Below are 16,003 nucleotides of genomic sequence, written 5' to 3'. Positions count from 1 at the left end.
ATGTTGTGTATGGTTCTACAGAGAACCTTTCATAAAAATGTTCTATAGCAGCATAAAAGGTTCTTCTACTGTTACAATGTCAAGCCATTTCACAAGGCAAAGAATTCTCTAAGTATACACATGGTGCTTTGAGTGTTCATAGCGCTACCATTTTACTTACTAAAGAACCTTTGAAGAACCGTCATTTGTAAGAGGGTATATCATAACTAATAGATTTCTGCAGCTGTGTGTGAGTTTTATTATGCTTTCAAAAACAACTGGTACCAAAGTTGGATGTTAATCATAAAAGCATAAAACTTCACATTATGATTTTGAATTTTAGTCTACATGCTTTAACACTAAGGAATTATATCTTCCACAGCTAAAAATGATAGAGTTTGTCAGCAGATGTGGACAGTAAACAGCTACATTTACTCAGTTCTATGTACTCCAGTAAAGTTTCAGTTGATTTGTCGTCACTTTCAGGAATTTTTTCACACAGTAATGCCACTTTGCGGCTGAATTTCTCCAACTGCTGGACTGCTTCATTCTAAGGCAACTTGTTGATGTCCCCACACACACTAGGGGGCACACTCTTGGTCATTACTGACTCTGCCCCAATCAGAAATCTTTCTGTGTATGATTTGGGTTTATCCGATCATAAGGTAGTCTCTATGGAATTGCCAATTTTGTCTCTGTCCATAAAGCCCAAACGCCAAATCTGCTTCAGAAATTTGAAAAAAATAAATCCAGAAATCATGACAGCCAACTTGAAGAATCTTCTACATACAGACCTCCCATCGGTCAATGACGCAGTGGATTTCTACAATAAAAGTCTGAGCAGAATCTTGGATCTTCACGCTCCTGCTAAAACCAGAACAGTCACCTTCTCTCGTTCAGCCCCCTGGTTCACTGATGAGCTAAGAGAAATGAAGGCAGTCAGGCGCGCCCTCGAGCGTTGTTACAAAGCCTCTGGCCTCACTGTTCACAAGTTAGCATATCGGGAACATCAAAAAGCCTACTCAAGATCCATTACGGAAGCACGTCACAGTTTTATGAAAACATCATCAAAAACAGTCAAGGGATTTCTAAGCAGTTATTCACCACTATCAACCATCTCCTGAAACCACAAGCCCCCTTACTCACTGAAAGTACAGAAGAGCACTGCAACAACAATGACTTTCTTTAGAACAAAAACCCACTTCGTTCTGCTATTTCAACCTTCTCCACTCTACATGTGCAGGGTATGTACTCATAGTCTGAGGTCTCCCAGCCCCTAAACTGTTTTCCAGAAGTCTCACAGCAAGAGGTTGAAGGCATTGTCAAGAAGATGAAACCTTCCACCTGTGCCTTGGATCCCTTTCCTACTTCTCTGGTGAAAGCAAACATCTCTGCCATTAGTCCTCTGATTACCACTGTAATAAACCACTCTCTCCAGGCTCGGTTTGTTCCATCTTCTCTAAAGGCAGCCATAATGAGACCACTGCTCAAAAAACCTACTCTTGATCCAGGTGTCTTTGCAAATTATAGGCCCATCTCCAATCTTCCCTTTCTCTCTAAAGTACTGGAAAAGGTAGTCGCCGCCCATCTTCAGGACCATCTTAAATGTAATAACCTTTATGAAAAATTTCAGTCTGGTTTCCGCTCTGCTCACAGCACAGAAACAGCTTTGGTTAAGGTCACAAATTACCTCCTGATGGCAGCTGACGCTGGGTCACCTTCGCTCCTCATCCTCCTGGATTTGTCTGTTGACAATGGCACACTCCTCAATCGGCTTCATCACACCTTTGGTCTCATGGACACTGCCATAAACTGGTTTCAGTCTTATCTGACTGAAAGTATAGAGTACTTAACATATGGAAAGGCAAGATCCCAGACACACACTGTGACCTGTGGAGTCCCCCAGGGGTCAGTCCTGGGCCCCATCCTGTTTACTATATACATGCTTCCCCTTGGCCATGTCATTAGTCACCATGGAATTTCATTCCACTGCTATGCTGATGATGTACAACTCTACCTTTGAATTGACGCAAACTCCTCTGTAGCCTCTTCATCGTCAATGCCATCATCACAACTTGCTGCCTGTCTAGAAGATATTCAGGTATGGATGGAACACAACTTCCTCCAGTTGAACAGTGCCAAAACAGAGGCAATCATGATTGGCCAGTATTACATTCTCCGGCCACAACATTCCACTCTCCTCATCAGTCTCCAATCTTGGTGTGAGGTTTGACCCTGAACTCACTTTCGAGGCCCATATAAAACACCTCTGCAAGATCTCCTTTCACCACCTCAGAAACATCGCCAAACTTCGCACCACTCTGACTGTATCTGATGCTGAAAAACTGGTTCATGCTTTCATCTCCTCTAGACTCGACTACTGCAATGCAGTTCTCATTGGGATTCCTGGCAAGAGTCTCCAGAGACTACAATACATTCAGAACAGCGCTGCTAGGATCCTGATGAGAGTGCGTAAATATGAACACATCACACCCATCCTCTGTTCTCTTCATTGGCTTCCCATCTCTACCAGGATTGAATACAAGGTTTTCCTCCTCACCCACCAGTGCATTTATGGCAATCCTCCTACACATCTGAAAGAACTCCTCAACCCACAGACCTCATCACGATCCCTTCATTCTACAAACACAAATCACCTCCTTCCCCCCAGAACTAAACTCTGCACCATGGGGGACCGGGCATTCTGTTCTGCTGCTCCTCGCTTATGGAATGCTCTCCCTGACCATCTGAGGGCACCACAGTCAAGTGAGAGTTTTAAAAAATGACTTAAAACCTTTCTCTTCAGCAGAACTTACAACCTGTGAGCTTCCTATTGAGTGTAAAGATGTTTTATAACAGTTCTTTGACTTCATTGAAATGCTTCTACTGTATAGCACTTTGAGATTTGTTTAAAATGTAAAGTGTGTTACAAATAAAATTCATTATTATCATTTTATCATTTCTAGGAATCAAATATTTTTTTCAGTTAAATAAATATTACAACAACAAGAAAAGCATTAAAAATTATAATAATTGTATATATTTTAACATTATTTTTAATATTATGCTGCTACTTAGCTACATTCATGTAATTGAATGACAAAATCCTAGTTATTTTAACATTTTACTCTCAAAATTATAATCACAGATATTTTAGCTGTGTGTAAAATTTGAACTGTAAATCCACTTGTTGTTCTCAGTGAAAGTCAGTAAAACATCCTCTACAGTCACCACACTAGCCACGTTTACATGCAGCCTAATAATCCGTTAATAATCCGACTAATAGCTCAATCGGAATAGAATACATCCATGTAAACACCTCGATCGGAATAGACTTATCAGATTGAGGCCAATCGGAATACAATTGCTATCCGATTGAACGAGGTGGGTAAACCTCTAAATAATCCGTTAAATAGAAGAATAATATCCGTGTAAACGCCTGAATCCGATTACATTCCCTATCGGAAGGTGTAAGAACGTTCTGCGAACGTTCAGAGTGAAAGGTTTATACCGGTCAACACAGCGGAGCAGAAACTGGTCAGCAGAGGAGACGAGGTTTATACTCTGAGCTTTAAAAGACGGCGGTGGGACGGACATCCAGCTTATGTCCAGCACGACGTCTTCCTTTAGAAGTACATGTGAAGGACGTTTTTCTGAGTCTGATGTCAGTTTAAAGCCATTAAAAACACAAACGCGCCAACTGGAAACTCGTCTCACGCCGACTGGTCTTCACGTGATGTTCGCTGTGATGGTAACGTTCACGCTCAGCGCTGCTCCACGCATGCGCGTCACTCTGCATCGGATTACTTGTAGTGGGCACGTAAACGAAGATTTTCATCAGACTGTTGAGTAGAGCGAGCAGAAACACCTCAGTCTGAATCTGTAATCCGATTGTATTCAATCAGTTTGGCAAAAATCTGTGCATGTAAACACAGCCAGTGAAAGGGTTTTATCTCCTTCATTCGGCCTTAATGTGGCTGTGAGGCGCTGCGCTCTTCTCATGATCTACAGCGCCGCCTTGTGGTGACCTGAGTCCAAACGCTCTGCTTTTAATGCTCTGCGTGAAAATAAAGAGTTTACAGAACAAAACAGGACCGAAAAATCGAGTCCGGCGTCTTTTTGAGCGAAGAGCACATCGAAGAAAGATGTGAGAAAATCCACTGTATTACATCAAAATACTACTACTACTATTAAAAATAAATAAATAATAATAATAAAGAAATTAAAAAACATGATGATTATTATTATTACTATTATTATCATCATCGTCGTCGTCGTTAACTGCTTAATCCAAATAGGGTATTATTATTATTATTATTATTATTATTATTATTATTAACTGCAAAACGTCCTCTCTTGTTCTCTTTGTTCTAGAATGTTCTATGTCTTTCACTCGCGTTCTTTTTGACTGTCAGTTCTTTTTCTGGACATTTTTAAAAGACAAAATTAGAACGAAAGCCTGTATTGTAGCAAACCTGTTTGGTGTTGTTCTCATAATAATAATTAGCTATTCACCTGCTTCTTGTTAAAATTTCCCCGTTCCACCTTAAATGCAGCAGTAACATTCTGGCACTTCTGGCGTTAATACAACTGGACTATTTAAGGTGGAACAGGAAAGTTAGCTAGCTAGCTACCAAGATATTAGCATGCTGTTAGCGATTTTTTATGCTTTTTACGAAGAAAATGACAATAATACATTAAAACTACATTAAATTAAGATAATACAGTGGCTATTGTGATTTTTTAATGTAGAAAATATTCATTTGTGGGTTTCTTTGACTCGCACAGCCATTTTGCCAGTTTTTCTTTTTTGAGTGAAATATCTTCTTTTGTAGCCTTAACACTTCACCCCTATCTCAACAAAAATTCGGACAACCTAACCCTAGACGTGCACAACAGAGGGCTAAGTGCTAAGGGGAAAGGGCAAGGGGTGAAATGGGATTGGGCATTAGTGGGGACCTCTCCCATGAGTTCAGCACTTTGCCTTTCTGCCTGGTATATAATGGAGAGCACTTCTACTGTTGGAACCATGGCTTCCCTCCCATTTAACAAAATTTATCTGGCCCACTTATGGGCCATATTGTTAGTTTTGTTCTGGCCCAGCCCTGGCCCATCTACTGTAAAGTAAGTAGAACTAACAGATGTGCCCCATATCTGGCCCTTCTACTATAAAGTGAGTAGAACTATCAGATGTGGTCCAGCCCTGGCCCGTCTACTGTAAAGTAAGTAGAACTAACAGATGTGCCCCATATCTGGCCCTTCTACTATAAAGTGAGTAGAGCTATCAGATGTGGCCCAGATCTGGCCCATATGTTGTAAAGTGAGTAGAACTAACAGATGTGGCCCAGCCCTGACCCATCTATTGTAAAGTGAGTAGAACTAACAGATGTGGCCCAGATCTGGCCCTTCTACTGTAAAGTGAGTAGGACTATCAGATGTGGCCCAGCCCTGGCCTGTCTACTGTAAAGTGAGTAGAACTAACAGACGTGGCCCAGCCATGACCCATCTATTGTAAAATGAGTACAACTAACAGACGTGGCCCTCTCCTGGCCCTCCTACTGTAAAGTGAGTACAACTAACAGACATGGTCCAGCTCTGGCCCGTCTACTGTAAAGTAGAACTAACAGACGTAGTCCACTTCTGGCCCTTCTACTGTAAAGTGAGTACAACTAACAGACATGGCCCAGCTCTGGCCCGTCTACTGTAAAGTAGAACTAATAGATATGGCCTGGCTCTGTGCTGTAAATTCAAACACATAAAGAAAGCCTTAAGGTCTGTTTATCTTACAAAAAAATGTAATCATCTCATAAACACATTCATATTCAAACAAATTATGAAGTTTCCGGTAGTGCAGCTGTGTTTTAGGCAGGATATAAATCTTTGAATCTTTGAGAAATACAATGAACTACTGAATATTACAACCAGAGTAGGCTTATTTGGAGTGTGAATCCACGATAAAGGCACACCATGGATTTTTTGACAGAAGACATTTTTTGAGGACTGGCCAAGGGCATTAAATAGGCACAGAGAGCAGCAGATTAAGACAAGCAAAGGTGTAAAAAGAGCGGGAGCTTTGGTTCGCCTGAGGCAACATAAACTTCTCGTTCCTTCCAATGTACGGTGACTTGGGCCTTCTTATCAGCTCAAGGCGAGACTTTGCTGACTGCACTGTGATGTGTTAACGTAATCATTTTACTTACCAAAATGACAGTCATTATTTTGCCCGTTTTGCCCTCTCAAGAACAGTAATGAAAGATAAGTGCAATATGGCTCATATAAAACCATGACATTGAAATTCACATAAATAAAAAAGCATATTTTATTATCATCTTATGACCTCTACACAATACACAGAACCAGAGCACGTGAATATGTCGCTGTAGTACACGGAAAATGAATGTTCATATTGCAGCAAGCGGTGCTTCCAAATAACTCATACAAATTGACGACTGAGTCTGTGACTCTGCTTTGCTGAAAAACTCAGAATGGAGCACAAAAGAAAGGGGAGAATATCGCGCCAGGTTAGCGCCCTCCCACTGTCTCAGCTCAGGCTGTTTAGTAGGCCCTGTGAAGCACTGACACCACACACACACAGCCCTTCAGACTAAGAGTCCCTGTCAAAGGAGGAATAACAAATGAACCAAGCAGCATAAAAGCAACATGTGATTTTAACCAGACAGAATCGTGTCAGAAACATGCTGGACACCAAATATTACTACTAGAATCACATGACGCTCGTGAGAAACACAAACATCTTACTACTCTTAAAACCAAAAAGGTTTACTGCAAATAAGTAAGCACCAAACCAAATATTTAAGCTACTTTACAACAAATTTAGAAATGATCGTATTTGCAAATCCGTTCTGCTTCTCACCTCAGATAACAGCTGCATGTTTTACACGTTAGTCTAAAAATACGTGAGGCCTGAAAATACATACCAGCACTCACAACACTCACAACAATACCACGTGTAAATATATCTGCGATGTAAGTTGCTATATAATACAGCATGCATATGCATAACTCACCTTTAAAAGTAAAAAAAAAGGCGAAAAGAGAAATATTGCTTTTTTTTTTATTATTTCAATTATTTTCATTCATTCATTTCATTCCATGCCCTGCGATGGACTGGCGACCTGTCCAGGGTGTATCCTGCCGTCTGCCTTAGAAAATGTGTATGTGTATGTGTATTTTCAATCACTTCTCTTAAACTGTTTACAAGAGATATTCACTCAAGACTCATCATTCCTCAAGCTAAATGACTTCGAGTCTTAAGGAAAAAACACGGTTAGGTCTTAGATCTGGTGAAACTGAACATCATACCATACACCATCAGACCAAATGGCCTCAGAGAAAAGATATCTGACCAAACACAAGCCTGATCCAAAATATACTTGTTCGTATGACTTAGAAAATCACTGTGTATCTCGATATAAATGCCAGTATAACGTGTAACCAACCTGGTTACCGGTATCAGGTATTTTCTTTTTTCTAAGCACTGCCACAGCCCACCTTAGTTCCCTGTAGCTTAGTGACATCAAATTGAGCTTGGAGCTTTAGGTTGCATTTAGCAATATTAGTTTAAAGGCTCTTTAACGACCTCATAATTCAGAGGATGCAGTGATATTCGAGAGAAAAATGTTCACAGGACAAAACGTATCATGTTCTGAATATTTTTATTTAACACAGGGTAAGATGGAGGTGATTTTTCGAAAACCCTGTTCATTCTGGCCATAGAGAAATGGAGCTTAGACCCCGAGTTCCTAATAAGAGCATGAGGACTACAGAATGACGCACGATGATGATATACAACCCTTCATTCCATTGTTAGTTGTTTTTATGATTTATATTTCAATGAGTAGTTTGTGAACCTGTGAATCTAAGCTATTTCTTGTTTTTTTTTTCTTTCCACTGACAATAACAAAAGTAAACATGAGAATGATTAGTTTTTCATTTGTCAGTACTGGACTGAAATTAGATCAAGTGAACAGAATGTTCACAGCCTTTAGAGCAGGAGTAGATGAGTCCTACAAAGCAAATAAAAGAATGTGGAAAAAAAGTAGACCAAAACTGCATTGGAGCAGTGACGTGAAGACGACAGTGAGCTGCTGTAAATCCAATATTATTCTGGCTTGTTTTTATTCCTACATGCTCTTTATGCAGCCACTTTTTCTAACTTTTTTGGACCATATCCATTTTAACTTGAACTTGGTATATGCTCAGATGCATACATAAACCCATGCAGTGTGGTGGCACGGTGGCGTGGTGGGTAGCGCTGTTGCCTCACAGCAAGGAGGGCCTGGGTTCGATTCCCCGGCCAGGCGACCGGGGTCCTCTCTGTGTGGAGTTTGCATGTTCTCTGCGTGGGTTTCCTCCAGGTTCTCCAGTTTCCTCCCACAGTCCAAAAGACATGCAGTCAGGCCAGTTGTGTAAAATGATCCAATTGTAAGTCGCTCTGGATAAGAGCGTCAGCCAAATGCCGTAAATGAATGCTCTGCATTCAGTGCAAGCTTTAGCTGTAGTTTACAATACCTTTACATATAATGCGTTTACAGCTTCATACAGAAATGGGTTGTTCAGGAATGAACAGAGTGTAAACATGTAAAGCATCCTATAGTGTAGTGCGAACGTCTGAGTACAGCCATGGTTATAGAATAATTTTGTGCATCTTAAAAAAGGAAGCTTGTTTCACGGTGTAAATATTAAATGCATGCAAAGTAGCAAAAGAGATGCAGTGTGGTGAGATCTACATGAACATCGCACGGGATAAGCACATTTGTTGGTGGTTACATGCCAGCCACAGAGGCGGTCCAGAATAGCACTGCAGTCTATACACACCACTCTCACTGCAATGCGCCTAATCATCAAAGCCACACTCACACTTGCAGGACTTTTTTTTTAAAACTGCTGGTTTCACACTTTTAGCACTGAAAGTTAGAACACTGTGCAAAATGTAAAGAAGAACAGAATTCAGTGATGAGCAGATCATTCAAACCCTATATTTATTAAATAACCCTATATTTAGACAACATATCAAATGGTAAAGCTAAGGAATGTTATTGTTGGGTGCAGAGAAATCTCTGTATGCAAGGGACAAGACCGAAAGCCAAAACTGGCAGGCCGTGATCTTTGGGTTCTCAGACTGCACTGCATTAAATACAGATACAGTTCAAATGGAAAAGTGGAAGTGGAAATCACTTCATGGTCTCAGGAACACTTCTGAAAAACATTGTCTGTAAACGCAATCCATCGTTGCATCAACAAATGCAAGTTAAAACTGTACCATGCAAAGAAGAAACCACAAATAAACAGGACCCAGAAGCGCCTCTGGGCCTGAATATAAGATGAACTGAGGCAAAGTGAAAAAGTTTCATGAAGTCCAACTGATCAAAATGTTTAATTCTTTTTGGGAATCTGGAACGTTGGGCGGCTGAAATCTTATATCAAGTAAGAATGGGAAACATTTCACTTACAAAACTACAGCAGTTGGTCTCAAAGAAACAGTTTCTGAATAGGATATTTTTCTCCATAAGTAGCAGTCTGCAGTCCGTTATTATGGTTCCTTTTCTGTACACACTGTAAATACGCTAAAATAGCGTGTGTACTGTATATGTGATATCAGTGACTGTCTGCATTGTGTTCACTTAAATTCTTGTTTAAGACGTTTTGTGGAAATGACTTTTCTCGTCTTTATTTCATTAAACGATTGTATGATTCAGTATTCAGATTACAACCCCAATTCTGATGAAGTTTGGACGTTGTGTAAAACATAAATATAAACAGAATATGATCATTTGTAAATCCTTTTGAACCTATATTCAATTGAATATACTACAAAGACAAGATATTTAATGTTCAAACGGATAAACGTTGTTGTTTTTTGCAAATATTCACTCATTTTGAATTTGATGCCTGCAACACGTTCCAAAGAAGTTGGGACAGGGGCGTGTTTACCACTGTGTTACATCACCTTTCCTTTTAACACTCAATAAGCGTTTGGGAACTGAGGACACTAATTGTTGAAGCTTTGTAGGTGGAATTCTTTCCCATTCTTGCTTGATGTACACCTTCAGTTGCTCAGCAGTCCGGGGGTCTCCGCTGTCGTATTTTGCGCTTCATAATGTGCCACACATTTTCAATGGGAGACGGGTCTGGACTGCAGGCAGGCCAGTCTAGTACCCGCACTCTTTTACTACGAAGCCACCCTGTTGTAACACGTGCAGAATGTGGCTTGGCATTGTCTTGCTGAAATAAGCAGGGATGTCCCTGAAAAAGACGCTGCTTGGATGGCAGCAGATGTTGCTCCAAAACCTGTATGTACCTTTCAGCATTAATGGTGCCTTCACAGATGTGCAAGTTACCCATGCCATGGGCACTAACAGCCCCCCAGACCATCAGAGATGCTGGCTTTTGAACTTTGTGCTGATAACAATCCGGACAGTCCTTTTCCTCTTTGGCTCAGAGGACATGACGTCCATGAATTCCAAAAACAATCTGAAATGTGGACTCGTCAGACCACAGGACACTTTTCCACTTTGCGTCAGTCCATCTCAGATGAGCTCGGGCCCAGGGAAGCCAGCTGTGTTTCTGGGTGGTGTTGATATGTGGCTTTCGCTTTACTGGCAGAGTTTTAACCTATACTTGTAGATGGAGTGACCAACTGTGTTCACTGACAGTGGTTTTCTGAAGTGTTCCTGAGCCCATGTGGGAATATCCGTTACAGAATGATGTCTGAGGGATCGAAGGTCACGAGCATTCAATGTTGGTTTTCCGCCTTGCTGCTTACTTGCAGAGATTTCTCCAGATTGCAAAAAACAATAAAGTTTATCCATTTGAACATGAAATATCTTGTCTTTGTAGTGTATTCAATTAAATATAGGTTTAAAATGATTTGCAAATCATCGTATTCTGTTTTTATTTATGTTTTACACAACGTCCCAACTTCATTGGAATTGGGGTTGTACATTAAAGTAACCCTCCTCATTCTGTTCATGCATTAGTGTGATATTTAACAAAGATGGAAGAGCAGCTGCTCCTCAGCTGAGAATGTCAGAGCAGGACATGATCAGACTGTGTCAGAAAAAACAGTCTATCCACAAATACACATCTGAGAGCTCAGAGGTGTAAAACCACAAGCTCCACTGGTGTTCAGTAATATTGAAAAGAGTGCTGTGGTCAGATGAGTCAGATGTGTGCTGATAAAAGCCCCGCTCTCCCCAAGCTGATGTGCTGGTGTCAACATACAGGGCAAATGAACAGGCTTTGCTAATTTTTCTCTCTCTTTCAGTTGCGACTTCTCTTCTGCTTTTCAAAAGGAATATGTTTAATTAATTAGTAATTATATATATATATATATATATATATATATATATATATATATATATATATATTTATATTTATATGAAGTAGAGCTGGACAACATGATAATCAGTATTTTCATAAATTACGTCACAATATAATATGCTATTCTTTATTGATCCCTTCAGTTTCATCCATCCATCCATCCATCCATCCATCCATCCATCCATCCATCCATCCATCCATCCATCAGTACTTATAGAGCACTGACTAACTGTTTCATTATAAAGTGAGCAGAATTAGTCCCATTTACCTGGATTTATACTTAATAAAAATACTTAATAAAAACTACTGCGTTCACAGTTTTTGATAGTACTTTTTTTTTTTTTAAAGCCCTACTGGTTCTTTTTTGATATATCACCTACTTCTAATATTAAGTAATAAAATCTGCATGCTTCCCCCTTTACTGGATAACTCTGGTGAAATTCTTATACATCATGCACTCTCACTGCAACAGCTCTATTGCACTACTTTTTCTATCAAATTGAACAGGATTATCACATCTTGAATGAAAGCACCAGACTGGATGTTCGGTGAATAACTAGCATTTATACCTTCCTGCAATAATTAACAAACATTCTACCTTAATGCAACTCGAAGACACACCGCTCATCATTCTGGGTCATGGGTGAGCTGGAGCCTATCCTTGCTGTCATCAGGCAGAAAGGATGATCCACCCTGGACAGGTGTAGAAAAATAAACAATTCCTAAAACACATTACAATATTTTAATTGCAAAAATCCTAATCACCAGTGTGTGAGGAGAGGCTTATATGATGAAAGGATCTTGCTTTCTTGTTGAAATATAAACCATTTGATGTTTTCTGAATGAAAATATACATATAAATATATATTTTCTCTCAAAATGAATCAAATGGGGCTGTATTTTTCTTTTTATTCGACCAATGGGAAAGTTGTCCATCCTCCAGTTGCTCTGTTATGCTAGCACAGTTTGAGAAATCAATACAAAGTTTTTCTGCCTGATCTCCTTTATCCTATGATAACATATAAAACAGTGCCCTGTTCCACTGAGCAAGAGGAGCTACTAAATGTTTTAATGAGTATAAAAATGATGTAAATCTTTTGCTAAGGCCTTTGCAGTCACAAAATTTCAGCCTAATTGAACACCAGTGGGAGATTTGGACTGAAATGTTAGATACCAGATCTCATCTGTAATCCTAATCAACAAGCTTTTTTCCCACATGATAGTTCTTGGATAAAACATAGATGAAACTATCAGAATAAAAAGGAGTTAATGATAGAAACTATAATTAAAGCAAAACTTTACATACAACTAGACCTTCAAACCCACACATACACAAGACCTACATATTATGTTATCATATTTTTCTTTTGGCGAGTCAATTATGGAATATATTTCATTCAAAATGTAAATAATTCTTAAAGCAGGTGATTAGACACAGATTTATTTCAGCTTTCATTTACTGTTTCAGAGCTCCACAGGGTCAAAAGTTTACATACACCAAGCTGTGTATGTAAACTCTATTTGTGAACGCCTCTCTTTAAACCATGGCTGTATTAAAGGGCCTACCTTTAAACCCAGTGCTTTGTTGCACTTGATGTTGCACTTGATGCAAAACTAAAGCAATTCAGCCAAGAGTTCAGGAAAAAAAAGTCTAATTTTCCCTCTTTTTTTCTTGTTTTGAACTCTGGTTTTGTAAAACTCTTCATATTTTCACTTATTTTCCTTTGACTTTCTCCTTCTATATACACATGGGTTATCTTACATCTTAAAAAATGTCTAAATATAAAAATATTTAACCAGACAGTTAGGGTATATACATACAGCATGGGTGCGGGAATTCTCAGAACTCAGGTTTAAGGTAAAATACGGGCCAGGTCCAGTGTTGACACCAATCTGCTGTGGCATGTCCCACTGGGCATAGAAAGTTATGCCAACTCTTATACCAATGAATTTAACAATCACCAATCTGTGTGGGACTCTGGCTCTCCAGGACCAGATTTGTGCATCCCTGCCTTAAACTCCACCATCATACATATCACCTGTCTTTATGGCTTGTTAAAGAGAGATCAAAAGAGAAAATTATTTGGTTGAGAAAAGTCACGGCTGGTAAATGGTGGGACCCATTTGTTGTCCATTTGAGCCCCACATGAGTTAACTATGGGCTAGTAATTGGGCCCCCTTTGTGCAAGACATTTGGGGCCCACAAAGATTTGTCCATCAGCTCCATAAAGGCCATGTGCTTGTCAGCCCATATGGGCTACAAATGGGGCCAAGCTGGTCTGCAAAAAATAAATAAAACACATCAAAATAAACAAATAATCTTTTGATATATTATATATAAGTATTCCTATAATTTGTTAACTTATGAATTAAAATAAAAATGATATCAGCTAGTATAATGTATTACATTCAATTTCATACAATACAAAACATTATGTACTAATTAAAAATATTTAAAGTGAATCCTCTGTTTAACACATTACAAAAAATACATAAATAAAAGAGAGAGCAAGGAATTAAATCAACTATGAATAACAATGCAGTAAGTTACCACACTATTTTAAGCAAGATATCTGCTGTTATCAACACATATCTGCTGCAAATGTAATTCTATGGCAACTATATACAACGTTATAAGTTGCCTATGCTGCAAAAATGTTAATTTCCACTAGTGCCATCATGGGAGTAGCAGCTAATGGTAGTTTATAGTCACTCATCCACCCTGGCTTTACTTACTGAAAAGTACATTTACATTTATGGCATTTAGCAGACACTTTCATCCAGAGTGACTTACAATTTGATCATTTTTACACTGGTAGGCCAAGGTGGTGTTAGGAGTCTTGCCCAAGGACCCTTATTATGGTAGGGGACTGAACCCCAGTCTACAGCGTAGAAGGTGTTAACCACCACTACCAACCACATTTAAAACTAGGGATGCATTGATACCGATACTGGTATCAGGTATCGGTCTGATACTGTGCTCATGTACTTGTACTCATAAAAAAATTCAGCAGTTGTGACATAAGTCAAGTGTAGCTGTGACATAAGCCACGCTAATGAAGAAACAACTCAAGTTGGCAGTGAAGGAGGCTCTGATCACACAGACAAGTCCTACTGATTTGGTCAAAGTCAGGGCCAAAATGTTCTGAGCACAGAGGATAATCGTTCTAGTCCAACAAACATCTGCTCCCCTCTGAGATGCTGACGGTTTAAGGGAGAGAATGAAAACAGTTCCTCTGGAAGAAGCTGCAGCACCAACTTTAAAGCACAAACTGCCTTCAGTGTAACATTAGTCAGCAGCAGTGAAATGCAGGCACCGATGTTCTTTTCCTCCATATGACAAAGTTTATTCATTCATCAGTCGTAACTGCACAAAACCATTTTTCTTCTGCTCATCGTCAGATGAGAAGCCATTGAAACTGAGATAAGGTTATTTTTGCTTCAAGCTTGAACACTTAAGTAAGCTGCACATGCTCTGCATGTCATTGTTTGTTTAGATTTAGCAGAAACAGCGTTAACCTGCAACAAGTACTTCCAACAGAAAAGATGCTGAAATGTGAAAAGAGCCTATTTGAAGTGACACACTACATCACCTGTGTTTTGCGGTGGATGCTGTGTATGTAGCTATTAGCCACTAATTTCTGTAGCTGTCTTCAGTGTTTCCTGGTTCTTATTTAGCAGCACGACCAAAGGAAAAAGAAACAGTAATTGGTCTCATGAGTTGCACCTGCATGGAATATCACAGTACAGCCTTGAGAACCATTCGACTCAACAGCAGAGAAAAGGTCAATATTAATGATCACTTAAAACATTTCTTATTGGCACATTGCAGTAGTGGACAGTAACTAAGTAAATGTAATTAATTACTGTACTGAAGTACTTTTTTCGTGTATCTGTATTTTACTTAATTTTTTCCATTTTGAGTGACTTTTCACTTTCACTCCACTACATTTCAGAGTCAAATATCTGACTTTTACTCCACTACATTTTGAGAAATCTGTCGTTCCTTTTGGTTTCTGTGTGTATAAAAACGTAACATGTCAAAACAAAAGAAGCGCAAAGCCAGAGCACCAATGATGAACTAACCTAACTTTGTGTAAATAGACCATAATATAGAAATATGTCCACATATGCAGTCGTGACTGACACGTTTCTTTTTTTCTGAATTCATACAAACACTTTCATTTTATAGTAAATGAATTTGGGCTGGTTTATGTTTATGAACAGACGCCTACAGATCAACACAGTAAAGGAGCTCATCTGTGATCCTGAGTTTAAAGCCAGTTTTTATTCAACTTGTAACTAATTTACAAAGTAATCTTAAACTGAAACTTTGCTTGTGTGTAAAAAGTGATTTCAGAGCCACTCGGTTCTCCCTGATGGAAACTGTTTACCTTCAGTGTTTTGTGCTTCTGATCATTTTAATAGACGTCAGCGTCACTAATTAATGACGTTCTATTAAAAGACTGGTTTACCAAGAGAGACGCTGGAGGACTTTAACCTGAAATGAGTTCATGAAGCCAGTCTGGTTATAAAAATGATAACAGGACATCAGAGCCAGAATTACTCGTTTAGTACTTTTACTTTATACTTAAATACATTTGAAGGCAAATTCTTTTGTACTTTTACTCAAGTGGAGGTCTAAAGGGAGGAACTTCTACTTTTACTGGATTAATATTTT

The sequence above is a fragment of the Pygocentrus nattereri genome, chromosome 11, assembly GCF_015220715.1.
Source record: "Pygocentrus nattereri isolate fPygNat1 chromosome 11, fPygNat1.pri, whole genome shotgun sequence".
In the NCBI taxonomy this organism is placed as follows: Eukaryota; Metazoa; Chordata; class Actinopteri; order Characiformes; family Serrasalmidae; genus Pygocentrus; species Pygocentrus nattereri.
The sequence above is the reverse complement of the archived record's forward strand: the minus strand, read 5'-3'. Positions refer to the sequence as shown.